We start from the raw sequence: 17,937 nt of genomic DNA, 5'->3' as shown, positions 1-17,937 counted from the left end.
GCTTTGCATGCAGGTGCCTGGTCATGCAGGTTGTGCTAAGGTTCAGAACGTTAATGCCTCGCTTCAGGCTCTGATGGCACAGCGTGCAAACCACTCGGGTCTTGTCGTCAGCACATTGTTTGAAGAAGTGCCATGCCAGGGAACTCCTTGAAGCTGCCTTTGGGGTGCTCGGTCCCAGATGGCGGCGGTCAGTAGCAGGCGGAGTCTCTTGGCGGCGGGTGTTCTGCTTTTGCCCACTGCTCCCTCTTTGTTTTTTGCTACGCTGTTCGCTCGGTCTCACCACTGCCTCTTCCTCCGAACTGTGAAAGTCAGTGGCACGACCTTCATTCCATGTGGGGTATAGGACCTCATCATCCCCTGCATCGTCTTCCACCCAGTCTTGATCCCTGACCTCCTGTTCAGTCTGCACACTGCAGAAAGACGCAGCAGTTGGCACCTGTGTTTCGTCATCATCAGAGACGTGCTGAGGTGGTATTCCCATGTCCTCATCATCAGGAAACATAAGTGGTTGTGCGTTAGTGCATTCTATCTCTTCCACCCCTGGGGAAGGGCTAGGTGGATGCCCTTGGGAAACCCTGGCAGCAGAGTCTTCAAACAGCATAAGAGACTGCTGCATAACTTGAGGCTCAGACAGTTTCCCTGATATGCATGGGGGTGATGTGACAGACCGATGGGCTTGGTTTTCATGCGCCATCTGTGTGCTTTCTGCAGAAGACTGGGTGGGAGATAATGTGAACGTGCTGGATCCACTGTCGGCCACCCAATTGACTAATGCCTGTACCTGCTCAGGCCTTACCATCCTTAGAACGGCATTGGGCCCCACCAAATATCGCTGTAAATTCTGCTGGCTACTGGGACCTGAGGTAGTTGGTTTACTAGGACGTGTGGCTGTGGCAGAACGGCCACGTCCTGTCCCAGCACCAGAGGGTCCACTAACACCACCACGACCATGTCCACGTCCGCGTCCCTTATTAGATGTTTTCCTCATTGTTCCCGTTCACCACAATTTTGAGAATGGCAAATTTGGGAATAGTTTTTCAACCCAAAACAAAAACTGTGCTTTTACGGTCACTACAAATAACTTGACCAGCTAAAACAGTACAGATTTGGTTGAATAGAAATGTGAGGCCTGTTTTTTTTTGCGCTGTGTGACAGGTATAGGTTTAATCACAGAATTAGACTTGTATCTGCACGGTAGCGTGTGTGTTAAGTTTTTATGAATGACACTATCAGCACCTTGAATCTAAGATATCCTTTTTGGGATAGATTTCAAGTAGGCCTGATATAGCATAAACTACTTATTTTGAGAATAGCAAATTTGGGAATAGTTTTTCAACCCAGAACAAAAACTGTGCTTTTACGGTCACTACAAATAACTTGACCAGCTAAAACAGTACAGATTTGGTTGAAAGAAATGTGAGGCCTATTATTTTTGCGCTGTGTGACAGGTATACGTTTAATCACAGAATTAGACTTGTATCTGCACGGTAGCGTGTGTGTTACGTTTTTCTGAATGACACTATAAGCACCTTGAATCTAAGATATCCTTTTTGGGATAGATTTCAAGTAGGCCTGATATATATAGCATAAACTACTTATTTTGAGAATTGCAAATTTTGGAATAGTTTTTCAACCCAGAACAAAAACTGTGCTTTTACGGTCACTACAAATAACTTGACCAGCTAAAACAATACAGATTTGGTTGAATAGAAATGTGAGGCCTATTTTTTTTTGCGCTGTGTGACAGGTATACGTTTTATCACAGAATTAGACTTGTATCTGCACGGTAGCGTGTGTGTTAAGTTTTTCTGAATGACACTATCAGCACCTTGAATCTAAGATATCCTTTTTGGGATAGATTTCAAGTAGGCCTGATATAGCATAAACTACTTATTTTGAGAATGTCAAATTTGGGAATAGTTTTTCAACCCAGAACAAAAACTGTGCTTTTACGGTCACTACAAATAACTTGACCAGCTAAAACAGTACAGATTTGGTTGAATAGAAATGTCAGGTCTATTTTTTAGGCGCTGGGTGACAGGCTCAACTTGCCCCTGATGTAGTATATGGCCAAAAAATAACCATACTATTTATGGTTAAATGCACTTGGGTGACACAGGCTCAGCCTGCACCAGATGTAGTATATGGCCAAAAAATAACCAGACTGTTGATGGTTAAATGCACTTCGGTGACACAGGCTCAGCCTGCAGCTGATGTAGTATATGGCCAAAAAATAACCAGACTGTTGATGGTTAAATGCACTTCGGTGACACAGGCTCAGCCTGCAGCTGATGTAGGATATAGCACAAAATAACCACACTATTGATGGTTAAATACACTTGGTGATCACCCCAGAAAAAAGTGATATAAAAACGCTCTGGGCAGCCTAAAAAAAGTGAGCAAGTCGATATTAGCACTTCAATGATCGACAGCTGGAGATCGATCACAGAATGAAGTCTTTTGGAGGAGTTAATCTGCCTAATCTCGCCCTAACGTCGCAGCTGCAACCTTTCCCTATGCTTGAATCAGCAGAGTGACGTGCAGCGCTACGTGACCCAAGCTTATATAGAGGCTGGGTCACATGCTGCACTGGCCAATCACAGCCATGCCAATAGTAGGCAAGGCTGTGATGGCCTCTTGGGGCAAGTAGTATGACGCTTGTTGATTGGCTGCTTTGCAGCCTTTCAAAAAGCGCCAAGAAAGCGCCGAACACCGAACCCGGACTTTTACGAAAATGTTCGGGTTCGGGTCCGTGTCACGGACACCCCAAAATTCGGTACGAACCCGAACTATATAGTTCGGGTTCGCTCATCCCTACTAAGAATATCAAATTGAAGGTTCCCTCCTGGAAGTTGGGTCCTAAGTTTATTGGGCCTTACAAAATCTTGTCCGTCATTAATCCTGTTGCCTACCGTCTTGATCTTCCTCAGACTTGGAAGATCCATAATGTTTTTCATAAGTCCTTATTAAAACCTTATGTCCAACCCATTGTACCCTCGTCTTTGCCTCCTCCTCCGATTGTGGTTGATGGTAATCTTGAATTTCAGGTCTCTAGGATTGTGGATTCTCGTGTTGTCCGCAGTTCTCTCCAGTACCTCGTTCATTGGGAGGGTTATGGTCCTGAGGAGAGGATGTGGGTCCCAGTGACGGACATTAAGGCCACTCGTCTCATCAGGGCTTTCCATAGGTCGCATCCTGAGAAGGTGGGCTCTGAGTGTCCGGAGTCCACTCGTAGAAGGAGGGGTACTGTCACCACCAGACATCTGAGAAGCTCTGACAGACGTCCTTCAGAACCTCCTCCTTGAGGTTCCTTTTGTTTTTCTTTCATTTTCTCATCTCGTTAGCCTCTCTCAGCTGTCATGTAGTTGCACTGATTGCATCCCTTTAAATCCCTTCCCATACTGCTTCACTTTGCGGTTTATACAACTTCCTGGATTGTATGCTGGATGTTTCTACTGAGTCTTCTACAGATAAGTTTTGTTCATTCCTTTGTATTTTCCTTTTTGCTGGATCTCAGGTGACCCTGACTCCCTCCGTATCAAGTGTAGGGAGCCGGTGGTCGTGTCCCCTCACTATTATAGGGTGTTCAGATGTTATACAGTCGAGGTACGAGGATATGCGATCTTCTACCATTGAGAATTTTGCCTAAGCTGAGCAGTTAGGGAGAGAGTCAGGTCTGTTTCAGGGCTCCCCCTTTTGTTCCTTAGTTTTGGATCCAGTCAGTCGGATCTTCCTTTTGTGTCTTCTTGTTTGCTGTACACCTTCCGTGACAAAATGTTACCAACTTACCGAATGTCAGAAAGGATACAGAAGTTCAAAACAAAACTAAAAAATATGCTTTACACAGCTTATAAGGGGGATGTCACAGCACAACGGGAATCTAACAGGGGAAGAGGTGAAAGTAATCCTCCTACGACCACGACGGCAAGGACAGGACGCTTTACAGATGTGTTGTTGATGGAGGACATGCAGAGCTTTTTCAGTCCTACACATCGCCACAGCCCTTCGGGATCCAGCCTTAGAGAACGACTCGACCACCAGGTAGCAGACTACCTCGCCTTAACTGCAGATAACGACACTCTGAGGAGCGATGAACCCCTTGACTACTGGGTGTGCAGGCTTGACCTGTGGCCTGAGCTATCCCAGTTTGCGATAGAACTTCTGGCCTGCCCCGCTTTAAGTGTCCTGTCAGAAAGGACCTTCAGTGCAGCAGGAGGCATTGTCACTGACAAAAGAAGTCGCCTCGGTCAAAAAAGTGTTGATTACCTCACCTTCATTAAGATGAATGAGGCATGGATCCCGAAGGGACTGACAGTGGGGGATACGTTTGACTAACAAAAGGCCTGATGACATGCCTTGGCCTCAAAATGGTCCCCACGCTGCTGTATTTAATGTCTGCATACCGGATGACTTTCGTGAATTCTCCGCCACCAACTAGGGTTCAAGCCTCAATGTTTTAGTCACCTTTCTGCCTTGAAAACATAAATTTTTCCGGCCGCTGCTACAACAGCGGCTGCAACAACAGCGGCTGCAACAATAACATTGTTTTTCAGGCATGTGTACATGCCTAATTTTTCTGGCCTCTGGTGCTGCACTGTGGCTGCAAAAACAAAACAAAAAAAAAAGGCACATACAAGTGTCAATTCCCCTTCGTGATCGTTACCTTGTTGTGGTGAAGGGCTTGCATATCACAATGAAGCGATCATCACCTCTGAGTGTGTTGGCAATGTTGCCACACCCCAGATGATAAGGCCGTTGCTTCATTATGATCAGACCAAAAGCGATCGGCTGGATAATTTTTCATAGAAAAAACGATTATTTTTTTTTTTTTTAAAGATGTATGGGTGGGTTTTTAATACATTAAATAAAAAGATCATAATAAAGTCTCTTAATAGTTTATTAGAAATAATGCAGACAATTTAAAAAATCCCCATCAATTCCAATACAAAGCAAGTACAAAGCTCAGAACTAAATTATTCCAGGATGTCGTAATGGTTCGTTAATTCGACAATGGTTAATCAATTCAACACATGTCCCCGGATAGGGGACGTAACAGGGATTAAACTGATAGGAATAGTACTAGTTAAGACACCACTCATATAGGGTGTCACAGCACATTGCTCCGTGCACGCGCAGTGCCCCAACTTGGGAGAAGGAGGACCGACCAAGCTGCTTTTTCCATCTCCCGGTTCCTAAAATCAATTCAGTTTGGTGTATCAGAGTTTGGTCTGTCACTGTGAAGGCAGTCGAAGGTACCCAGCCTAAATTTTTTTCCACAAAAGGCAATCCCACCCTGATATGGGACGTAACAGGGATTAAACTGATGAGAATAGTACTACAGAAAATAGCACTCATATCGGGTGTGACAGTAAATTGCACGGCGCAGACGCAGTGACCGTGGCGTAAATTCAAACAAAGGGGAGGGAGCCAGCTTTTTTTTAACCATCTCCCCGTTCGAAAAATCAATTTAATAAATGGACCCCAGATTGGGGACGTAACAGGGATTTAACTGATGAGAAGAGAGAACTACAGAAAATACCACTCATATCGGGTGTGACAGTAAATTGCACGGTGCAGAGGGAGTGACCGTGACGTAAATTCAAACAAAGGGGAGGGAGCCAGCGTTATTTTAACCATCTCCCCGTTCGAAAAATCAATTTAATAAATGGACCCCAGATTGGGGAAGTAACAGGGATTTAACTGATGAGAAGAGAGAACTACAGAAAATACCACTCATATCGGGTGTGACAGTAAATTGCACGGTGCAGAGGGAGTGACCGTGACGTAAATTCAAACAAAGGGGAGGGAGCCAGCGTTATTTTAACCATCTCCCCATTCGAAAAATCAATTTAATAAATGGACCCCAGATTGGGGAAGTAACAGGGATTAAACTGATGAGAAGAGAGAACTACAGAAAATACCACTCATATCGGGTGGGACAGTAAATTGCACGACGCAGTGACCGTGGCGTAAATTCAAACAAAGGGGAGGGAGCCAGCTTTTTTTTAACCATCTCCCCGTTCGAAAAAATCTATTTAATAAATGGCCCCCAGATTGGGGACGTAACAGAGATTAAACTGATGAGAAGAGAGAACTACAGAAAATACCACTCATATCGGGTGGGACAGTAAATTGCACGGCACAGACGCAGTGACGGTGGATTCAAACAAAGGGGAGGGAGCCAGCGTTTTTTTAACCATCTCCCCGTTCGAAAAATCTATTTAATTCACCTTTCCGTGACCCTTGGTGTTGTACGTGGCTGGGTGGAGGAAGAAACCTTCAATGACATCAACGGGACATGGCTAGCTTGGTATCCAACCTTGTACAAATGGTGAGTTTGCGGTTGGGCAAATAGACTGTTTGCAGTTGTTTGCGGTGCATTAAAAGGGGAGTTTGGTCTGTCAATGTCTGTGAACCGGGCGTAACCCTTACACTACCTCATCGATACAACATCATACCTGATCGTATACACACACTAGATGTTTTAAACCACGTTGTTCGAAAAAAAAAATTGGATTGTTAGGTGATTTATGCCCTTTATGGATTAAAATCCAACTCTGGTCAACTATGTAATTTTCCATGGGAGTTTTGCCATGGATCCCCCTCCGGCATGCCACAGTCCAGGTGTTAGTCCCCTTAAGTTTAACTGCCTAAATAAAGTACGTTAAAAACACTTTATTGATTAATGTTAAAATTATATCTCCACACGAATAGGCTTGGTAGGGTGGATTGGAAAGTATCAGACTACAGTATTGCTGATTCCAAAAGACACCCTACCACTAGAACTCCTTTATGTTTAGGAGTATGTTATTGTAAATCCTCTATAGTTATTAAAGGATCCTTCTCACACCACACATCACAGGGCTGTAAACCCCTTGGACAATGTAGTGTTGACTCCCACACAGGGATATTGGACCCCTAATCTGCTCACTATCAGAACAAACTCCTTTATGTTTAGGAGCAATTGGTCAAGTAGAACAAATAGTGCGGTAATCCAAAGGGATATCAATAGCACAGTGTGTGCAGGGCTATAAACCCTGCAAACATGAGCTATAACGGATACCGCACTAGGAGGATTTATCTTATAAGGCTCAAGGTATAAAAGCCAAGGTCAGTCAGCATATGTGTAATACGCTGCAGTGAATTGGGTTTTGCTCGACGTGTTTCCCTAACCAACTGGATGTCAGTATATTCATCAGGAGAATTTGCCCAAGTGCTTAGCTATCTTCATATACTGTAACCCTGATGGTGGGTATACAGCAACAATATACAGCACTTAGGAATTCACTGACTAAAGAAACGCTGCACGCTTCTGATGCCGTGCGTGCAGCGATGAGCCTCCGGCATGTATTGGCCGTAGCGTGCACCAAACATGCGCTTGTTTAAATGGAGAAGGATCCTCCCCTCTAGATGCCAGGCCTCCAGCAGGCATCCAATAGAAACTTTTTCGCCTTATGACTCCGCCCGCTGTTGCCGTCATCTGGACAGCCCATTGCATCGTCATCAGCGCTAGCTCCGCCTACTCCCAGCGTCATTCATTGATATGGCAAGGGGAGGATAGATTGTGACGTTTGCTTAAGTCTCCACTTAAATGGGGACATCAACCCCACGGACTAACTTAGGCTACTTTTACACTTGCGTTCAGAGTGGGTCCGTCTGGTATCTGCACAGACGGATCCGCTCCTATAATGCAAACGCTTAGATCCGTTCAGAACTGATCCGTTTGCATTACCATGAAAAAAAAAAAAAAAGAATAATTTTTTTTGTTTTTTTGTTCATGATAATGCAAACGGATCCGTTTTGACTTTACATTGAAAGTCAATGGGGGACGGATCCGTTTGAAAATTGAGCCATATTGTGTCAACTTCAAACAGATCCATCCCCATTGACTTACAGTGAGGTCCATAAATATTGGGACACATTTCTAACATTTTTGGCTCTATACACCAGCACAATGGATTTGAAATGAAACGAACAAGATGTGCTTTATCTGCAGACTGTCAGCTTTAATTCGAGGGTATTTACATCCAAATCAGGTGAACGATGTAGGAATTACAACCATTTGCATATGTGCCTCCCACTTGTTAAGGGACCAAACGTAATTGGACAATTGGCTTCTCAGCTGTTCCATGGCCAGGTGTGTGTTATTCCCTCATTATTCCAATTACAATGAGCAGATAAAAGGTCCAGAGTTAATTTCAAATGTGCTATTTGCATTTGGAACCTGTTGCTGTCAACTCTCAAGATGAGATCCAAAGAGCTGTCACTATCAGTGAAGCAAGCCATCATTAGGCTGAAAAAACACAGCAAACCCATCAGAGAGATAGCAAAAACATTAGGTGTGGCCAAAACAACTGTTTGGAACATTCTTAAAAAGAAGGAACGCACCGGTGAGCTCAGCAACACCAAAATACCCGGAAGACCACGGAAAACAACTGTGGTGGATGACCGAAGAATTCTTTCCCTGGTAAAGAAAACACCCTTCACAATAGTTGGCCAGATCAAAAACACTCTCCAGGAGGTAGGTGTATGTGTGTCAAAGTCAACAATCAAGAGAAGACTTCACCAGAGTTAATACAGAGGGTTCACCACAAGATGCAAACCATTGGTGAGCCACAAAAACAGGAAGGCCAGATTAGAGTTAGCCAAACAACATTAAAAAAAAGCCTTCACAGTTCTGGAACAACATCCTACGGACAGATGAGACCAAGATCAACTTGTACCAGAGTGATGGGAAGAGAAGAGTATGGTGAAGGAAAGGAACTGCTCATGAACCTAAGCATACCACTTCATCAGTGAAGCATGGTGGTGGTAGTGTCATGGCGTGGGCATGTATGGCTGCCAATGGAACTGGTTCTCTTGTATTTATTGATGATGTGACTGCTGACAAAAGCAGCAGGATGAATTCTGAAGTGTTTCGGGCAATATTATCTGCTCATATTCAGTCAAATGCTTCAGAACTCATTGGACGACGCTTCACAGTGCAGATGGACAATGACCCAAAGCATACTGCAAAAGCAACCAAAGAGTTTTTTTAAGGGAAAGAAGTAGAATTTTATGCAATGGCCAAGTCAATCACCTGACCTGAATCCGATTGAGCATGCATTTCACTCACTGAAGACAAAACTGAAGGGAAAATGCCCCAAGAACAAGCAGGAAGTGAAGACAGTTGAAGTAGAGGCCTGGCAGAGCATCACCAGGGATGAAACCCAGAGTTTGGTGATGTCTATGCATTTAGGCTGTAATTGACTGCAAAGGATTTGCAACTAAGTATTAAAAAGTGAAAGTTTGATTTATGATTATTATTCTATTTCATTACTTTTGGTCCCTTAACAAGTGGGAGGCACATATGCAAACTGTTGTAATTCCTACACCGTTCACCTGATTTGGATGTAAATACCCTCAAATTAAAGCTGACAGTCTGCAGTTAAAGCACATCTTGTTCGTTCCATTTCAAATTCATTGTGGTGGTGTATAGAGCCAAAAATGTTAGAATTGTGTTGATGTCCCAATATTTATGGACCTGACTGTACATTGTAAGTCTGCACGGCCAGGCGGAGACCCGAACACTGCAAGCAGTGTTCAGATGTCAGCCTGCTGAGTGGAGCGGAGGACAAACGGTGCCAGACTGATGCATTCTGAGCGGATCCGCCTCTACTCAGAATGCATTAGGACTGGACGGATCCGTTCGGGGCCGCTTGTGAGAGCCTTCAAACGGAGCTCACAAGCGGACACCCGAACGCTAGTGTGAAAGTAGCCTTAAAGACTCAGGTAATCCCATTGTGTCAGTAATCGGAACATACAGATGCCTACCAAACATATATAATTACCAAAAGAGTAAAGATAAATAGGCACAGACTGGGCAGAACATATAATTCAATATAATCCCTGAAGGACTCACATAATTCACAAAGATAACTAGAATATAAGGGATATCTTAAAGTTCCACTTAATTAATGTATATATAGATTAAAGAAGATTAAAGGACACATTGAGAACCCAAGATATTAAATAGGTTCCACATATGATCAAAACTATAGGAGAAACATCTCCATGATAATAAAGATATTTGAATTAGGGACAGATAAACCTGAAGAGACCAGACATGGGGGAAGCGCTCATTCAATGAAGCATGCGTATGAAATCGCATCATTGAGACCTTTAGGTTTGATAGTGTTCAGAGTAAAGATCCACTGTGCCTCTTTCCTGAGAAGCAGTGTATCAATATCACCTCCCCTAGGTGCTGGTCTTACATGTTCTATGCCCTGAAATTTAAAGCAATCTGTGATGTCAGGATGACAGGATGACACATGTTGTGCAATAGGGGTGTCTCCAGAATTTCTAATCTTCAATAGATGTTCCCCTATGCGCCTCCTGAATTCACGCTTAGTTTTCCCTACATATTGTGAACCACAAATGCAGGTCGCCAGATATACCACCCCAACTGTCTTGCAGTTGATGAAAGATTTGGTATGGTATACATGTCCTGTAGTTGAACTCTTAAACTGTGTGCTTTTCAGAATGACTTTGCATGCTATGCAGTTGCCACATTTATATTTGCCATTGGGTATATTTGCTCCTAACCATGTCTCATTTCTAGGGGAGCTGAAGGCACTATGGACCAACTTGTCCTTGATGTTACCACCACGTCGATACGTAATCATGGGATGGCCATCCCATGATTACGTATCGATGTGGTGGTAACATCAAGGACAAGTTGGTCCATAGTGCCTTCAGCTCCCCTAGAAATGAGACATGGTTAGGGGCAAATATATCACCACGTCGATACGTAATCATGGGATGGCTGCCTACTAGACTTCTAGTAGGCAGCCATCCCATGATTACGTATCGACGTGGTGGTAACATCAAGGACAAGTTGGTCCATAGTGCCTTCAGCTCCCCTAGAAATGAGACATGGTTAGGGGCAAATATACCCAATGTTTCCCATTTTCTCCTGAATATGGCAACACCCCATATGTGGTGGTAAACTGCTGTAGATGCACATGGCAGGCTTTTGCAGAGCAGATTTTGATAGATTGGTTTACATACGCCATTGGTTCATTTTTGAGTGATTGTCTTATGTGGGGGTTTATTTTTTGCGGGGTGAGCTGACATTTTCATTAATTACCATTTTGGGGTACATATGACTTTTTGATCGCTTAATATTATGCATTTTGTAAGGCGAGGTGTCAAAAAATACTGGCAAAGTTTTTATGTATTCAATTTTACAGTGTTTACATGACAGGGTGTATCATGTGATATTTTTATAGAGCAGGTTGTTACGGATGCGTCACTACCTAATATAACTATTATTTTTATTTTTGTTAAGTTTTACACAGTAAAAGCATTTTTAAGGGTCTAATTTTTTGCAGGATGAGATAAAGGTTTTATCTGTACCATTTTGGGGTATATACGACTTTATGATCGCTTGGTATTACACTTTTTATTAGGCAAAATGACCGGAAAATGGCTGTTTTGGCTCAGTTTTCATTATTTTACTGCATTCACCTGGGGGGGAGGGGCATATCATCTGATACTTTTAAATAGCAGGTTGTTATGGATGCGGCAAAAGCATTTTTGAAAATAATAAAATCTTGTGTTTGTGTTGCCATTTTCTGAGAGCAATATTTTTTTATTTTTTGAGTTATTATCTTAGGTAGCATCTCATTTATTTAGGGATGAGATGACAGTTTGATTGATACCATTTTGGGAGACATATGACTTTTTGATCACTTAGTATTACACCTTTTGTGAGGCAATGTGCCAAAAATTGGCTGTTTAGCACAGTTTTTATTTTTTTACAGCATTCACCGACGGGGCATATCATGTGATATTTTTAAACAGCAGATTGTTATGGACACGACAATACCTAATATGTCTATTTTTTTTTCTTTAAGTTTTGCATGGTAAAAGCATTTATTTTTTATCTTTTGAGTGATTGTCTTACGTAGGGTCTCATTTTTTGCAGGATGAGGTGATGGTTTGATTTTGGGATACATACGACTTATTGATCCCTTGGTATTACACTTTTTGTGAGGGAAGGTGTCTTGGCACTTTTTTTTTTTACAGCATACACCTGACGGGGTGGATATATTTCTATAGAGCCGGTCGATATGGACACAGCGATACCTAATATGTCTACTTTTCTTATTTTTTTCTTTTTAATATTTTTTTTATAACTTAATTAATTATATACCGATATTTTATATATTTTTTTACTTGGAGTTTCTGCATCCGTCTGATCAGCGCGCTGTACACAGTACGGCACTGGTTGGGAAGTCACTTCCCGCAGCACCATACTATTAGGCCCCTTTGACATGGGCGAGTATTCAGCGTGGATGCGATGCGTGAGTTGAACGCATTGCACCCGCACTGAATACCGACCCATTCATTTCTATGGGGCTGTTCACATGAGTGGTGATTTTCACGCATCACTTGTGCGCTGCGTGAAAATCGCAGCATGCTCTATATTCAGCGTTTTTCACGCAACGCAGGCCCCATAGAAGTGAATAGGGTTGAGTGAAAATCGCAAGCATCCGCAAGCAAGTGCGGATGCGGTGCGATTTTCACGCACGGTTGCTAGGAGACGATCGGGATGGAGACCCGATCATTATTATTTTCCCTTATAACATGGTTATAAGTGAAAATAATAGCATTCTGAATACAGAATGCATAGTAAAATAGCGCTGGAGGGGTTAAAAAAATAAATAAAATTTAACTCACCTTAATCCACTTGATCGCGGAGCCGGCATCTCCTTCTGTCTTCATCTTAGCTGTGCGGAGCAACAGGACCTGTGGTGACGTCACTCCGGTCATCACATTATCCATCACCATGGTAAAGGATCATGTGATGGATCATGTGATGACCGGAGTGACGTCACCACAGGTCCTGTTCCTCCACACAGCTAAGATGAAGACAGAAGGAGATGCCGGCTCTGCGATCAAGTGGATTAAGGTGAGTTAAATTTTTTATTTTATTTTTTAACCCCTCCAGCGCTATTTTACTATGCATTCTGTATTCAGAATGCCATTATTTTCCCTTATAACCATGTTATAAGGGAAAATAATACAATCTACAGAACACCGATCCCAAGCCCGAACTTCTGTGAAGAAGTTCGGGTTTGGGTACCAAACATGCGCGATTTTTCTCACGCGAGTGCAAAACGCACTACAATGTTTTGCACTCGTGCGGAAAAATCGCGCGTGTTCTCGCAACGCACCCGCATATTTTCCCGCAACGCCCATGTGAAAGAGGCCTTATGTTGCTGGTCGGAAAGAAATTAAAGCATCGCACAAATAGGGGCTGGGTTTACTTGAAGGAATGTTTATACAGCTATCATCCTATAGTATTCTTAAATCTTTATTAAAAAGTCTGAACTGTCACTTGGAAATTTTCTATGGATATGCCTCAATGAACAAAATAACAACCTTTTATTTGTGACTTACTCCTCATACACTGGATGATACATATTAACTGAATGCTATTAAAAGTATTTGGAGCAATTCCAACTTCTCTAATACAGAATGCAGGTTTTTATTATGTTATTCCATTTTAAGAACAGTTTAAAATATACCATCAAATCAATACTGAAAAGGTGACAGAATTAGAGAATGTGTGGCAACTGCTAACATATACAGTAGAGGATTCTGCTCGCCTGGCTGACTCCTGGTGATATACAGTATTTTGATTTTTTTTGATTTTTGGATCAAGATTTAGCTCAATGTTTACATTTTTTAAAGCTGTTTAGATAACAGATTTTTCTGCTATTACTATTATTGCATGCTTGTCTTGCAATGTGTATATATTATTTTATAAAGGTATATGCATAGACACAGACCCTGTATATTATTATTTTGATTTTGATTTTCCAGTACTGTATATACTGTCTAAGGGTACTTTCACACTAGCGTTTTTCTTTTCCGGCATAGAGTTCCGTCACAGGGGCTCTATACCGGAAAATAACTGATTAGTATTATCCCCTTGCATTCTGAATAGAGAGTAATCCATTCAGCATGCATCAGGATGTCTTCAGTTCAGTCATTTTGACTGATCAGGCAAAAGATAAAACCGTAGCATGCTACGGTTTTATCTCCGGTGAAAAAAACTGAAGACTTGTCTGAATGTCGGATCTGGCAATTTTCCCCATAGGAATGTAATAGTGCCGCATCCGGCATTCAAAATACCGGAATGCGCAGACCGGTAAAAATGTGAAAAAAGATACAAGACGGATCCGTCTGTCCGCATGACAAGCGGAGAGACGGATCCGTTCTTGCAATGCATTTGTGAGACGGATCCGCATCCAGATGCGTCTCACAAATGCTTTCAGTCACATCAAGATCGGCAGATCTGGCAGGCAGTTCCGACTACGGAACTGCCCGCCGGATCACACTGCCGCAAGTGTGAAGAAAGTAGCCAAATCTATATGATAACTTATATACCTACAGTGCCTTGCAAACATATTCACCCCCCTTGATTTTTTTCATGTTTTGGTACCTCACAACCTCAAATTAACATGGATTGTTTGAGGACTTGCATCACTTAATTTACAGAACATGCCCACAACTTTGAAGATGTTTTTTTTATTTTATTTTTATTGTGAAGCAAACAAAAAATAGAACAAAATAACAGAAATAGTCAATGTGCATAACTATTCACCCCCCTAAAGGCAATACTTTGTAGAGCCACCTTTTGCGGCAAACACAGCTCCAAGTTGATTTGGATAAGTCTCTATGAGCTTGCCACATCTTACCATTGGGATTTTTGCCCATTCCTTCTTGCAAAACTGCTCCAGCTCCTTCAAGTAGATGGTTTGTGCTTGTGAACAGCAATCTTTAAGTCTGACCACAGATTTTCTATTGGATTGAGATCTGGGCTTTGACTAGGCCATTCCAACACATTCCAACACATTTATATGTTTCCCCATAAACCACTCAAGTGTTGCTTTAGCAGTGTGTTTGGGGTCATTGTCTACTGGAAGGTGAACATTTGTCCTAGCCTAAAATCACACACAGAGTGGTACGGGTTTTGCTCAAGAATATGCCTGTATTTAGCACCATAAATCTTTCCCTAAAGTCTGACCAGTTTCCCAGTCCCGGCTGCTGAAAAACATCCCCACAGCATGATGCTGCCTCCACCATGTTTCACTGTGGGGATGGTGTTCTTTGGGTGATGTGATGTGTTAGGTTTGCGCCAGACATAGCGTTTTCTTTGCCCGAAAAGTTAAATTTTAGTCTCATCAGACCAGAGCACCTTCCTCCATATATTTTGGGAGTCTCCCACATGCCTTTTCGCAAACCCACAATGTGCCTTTTTGATTTTTGCTGAAAGTAATGGCTTTCTTCTGGCCACTTTGCCATAAAGCCCAACTCTATGGAGCGTACAGCTTATTGTCATCCTATGTACAGATGCTCCAGTCTCTGCTGTGGGACTCTGCAGCTTCTCCAGGGTTACCTTAGGTCTCTGTGCTGCCTCTCTGATTAATGCCCTACTTGCCCGCTCCGTGAGTTTTGGTGGGCGGTCGTCTTTTGGCAGGTTTGCTGTTGTGCTATGTTCTTTCCATTTGGTTAGGATAGATTTGATGGTGCTCCTTTGGATCATCAAAGATTTTGATTATTTTTATAACCTAACACTGACTTGTACTTCTCAACAACATTGTCCCTTACTTGTTTGGAGAGTTCCTTGGTCTTTATGGCAGTGTTTGGCTAGTGATGCCTCTTGCTTAGGTGTTGCAGCCTCTGGGGCCTTTCAAAAAAGGTGTGTATATGTAATGACAGATCATGTGACACTTAGATTGCACACAAGTAGACATCATTTCACTAATTATGTGACTTTTAAAGGTAATAGATTGCAACAGAGCTTTTTATGGGCTTCATAACAAAGGGGTGAATACATACGCACATGCCAATTTTCTGTTTTCTATTTCTAAATAATAGTTTTATTTATATATTTTTCTCATTTCACTTCAGCAACTTAGACTATTGTGTTCTGATCCATCACATAATATTCAAATTAACAAAACATTAAACTTAAGGCTGTAATGTAACAAAACACGAAAAAAGTCAAGGGTGGGGGGAGTGAATCGTTTTGCAAGGCACTGGGTATATCATGCTTACCTGCTTAATTTGCTAATGACAGGCTGGCCGCCGCCATATTGCTTGAAGATCTCAGCTGAAATCTCGTGTGCGGTGATGTATTATGTCACCACATCGGGAGGCGTAATGAAGTCATATCGGGTCGCGTGAGATTTTGCGCCAGATTTTCGAGCAAGATGGCAGAGGCCGGCCTGTTGAGAGCAAATGAAGCAGGTAAATATGATTTTTGTAAAAAAAATGTACACCGTGTTATGTATATCAGATGCCAGAAGTATGTATGATCTTAGGGGTACAATGACGGGGAGCACCGTAATCGCAGCTCCCTGTCATTGCATTCACTACTTACAAAGAAATGTGCTATGTGACAAAGTAATTCGTCACAAAACAAATGTTTTAGTAAAATTCGGTGAAGCAGCCAAATCAAATTTTTCAATACTTTGCTTATCTGTAATAATAACAACTATTTGTTACACAGTAGTAGCAGGTCTTTTTTTTATGAGAGATGCTATTCAAGTCTTCACTTAAAGGGTTTCTGTCATGATAAATAACGTCATGTAGCTGACTGACATTGTGCTTTATAACTCCCTGCCTGCCGCCGTTCTCTTAAAATAAATACTTTTAAAATATGCTAATGAGTCTCTAGGTGCTATTAGGGCTTTGATTCAGCACCTAGAGGCTTGGTCTATGCACCCTTTGGCACGCCCAGGTCTAGTTGATTGACTTTAGAGTTCTCCTCACCGTCCCGTAAATCCCGCGCCTGCGCCATCCCGTTTAGTATTCGGCACAGGCGCAGTGAGTAAAGGGAGCGCTCCTGTTGCCGGCTTCCTCACTGCGCCTGCGCCGAAGGAAGGAAGCCGGCAGCAGGAGCGCGTCCTTCACTCACTGCGCCTGTGCCGAATACTAAACTGAACGGAGCAACGCCCTAATAGCACTGTCACGGAACCATGAACCAGACGTACAACAAGAGATAAGTGAAAATAAGAAGGCTTTATTGAAAATAAAGCTGTAAAGCAAAAGTCAAAACGGATGGTGAAACCGAGCAGAGTCTTTGCGAAGCCAGAGGTCAGGAACCAGAAGGGTAGTCAGACGAAGCCAGGATCAGGAACCAGCAGGGTAGTCAGACGAAGCCAGGATCAGGAACCAGCAGGGTAGTCAGACGAAGCCAGGATCAGGAACCAGAAGCAGCAGCAGTCTTAGAAGCATGTGAACACAAGAGGACCAAGCAAGGAACTGAAGCCACAGACCTCCTATATATATGAGCTAGGCATCCAGCTCCTCCCAGTGGGAAGGAGGAGCCGCAGGGTGGAAGGCTACAAGAAACCCAGAAACCAAGATGGCCGCCAGCACATGTCAAACGAAGGAGAACAGCAAGAAGGTAAGACCATGACAAGCACCTAGAGGCTCATTAGCATATTTTATTAAAAATGCTATTATTTTCCCTTATAACCATGTTATAAGTAGTGATGTCGCGAACATAAAATTTTCAGTTCGCGAACAGCGAACGAGAACTTCCGCAAATGTTCGCGAACTGGCGAACCGGGCGAACCGCCATAGACTTCAATAGACAGGCGAATTTTAAAACCCACAGGGACTCTTTCTGGCCACAATAGTGATGAGAAAGTTGTTTCAAGGGGTCTAACACCTGGACTGTGGCATGCCGGAGGGGGATCTATGGCAAAACTCCCATGGAAAATTACGTAGTGGACGCAGAGTCGGGTTTTAATCCATAAAGGGCATAAATCAACTAACATTCCTAAATTGTTTGGAATAACGTGCTTTAAAACATCCAGTGTGTGTATACGATCAGGTATGATGTTGTATCGATCAGGTAGTGTAAGGGTTACG

Source organism: Bufo bufo, chromosome 3, assembly GCF_905171765.1.
Source record: "Bufo bufo chromosome 3, aBufBuf1.1, whole genome shotgun sequence".
Taxonomy (NCBI): domain Eukaryota; kingdom Metazoa; phylum Chordata; class Amphibia; order Anura; family Bufonidae; genus Bufo; species Bufo bufo.
This window is presented reverse-complemented; position numbering follows the sequence as displayed.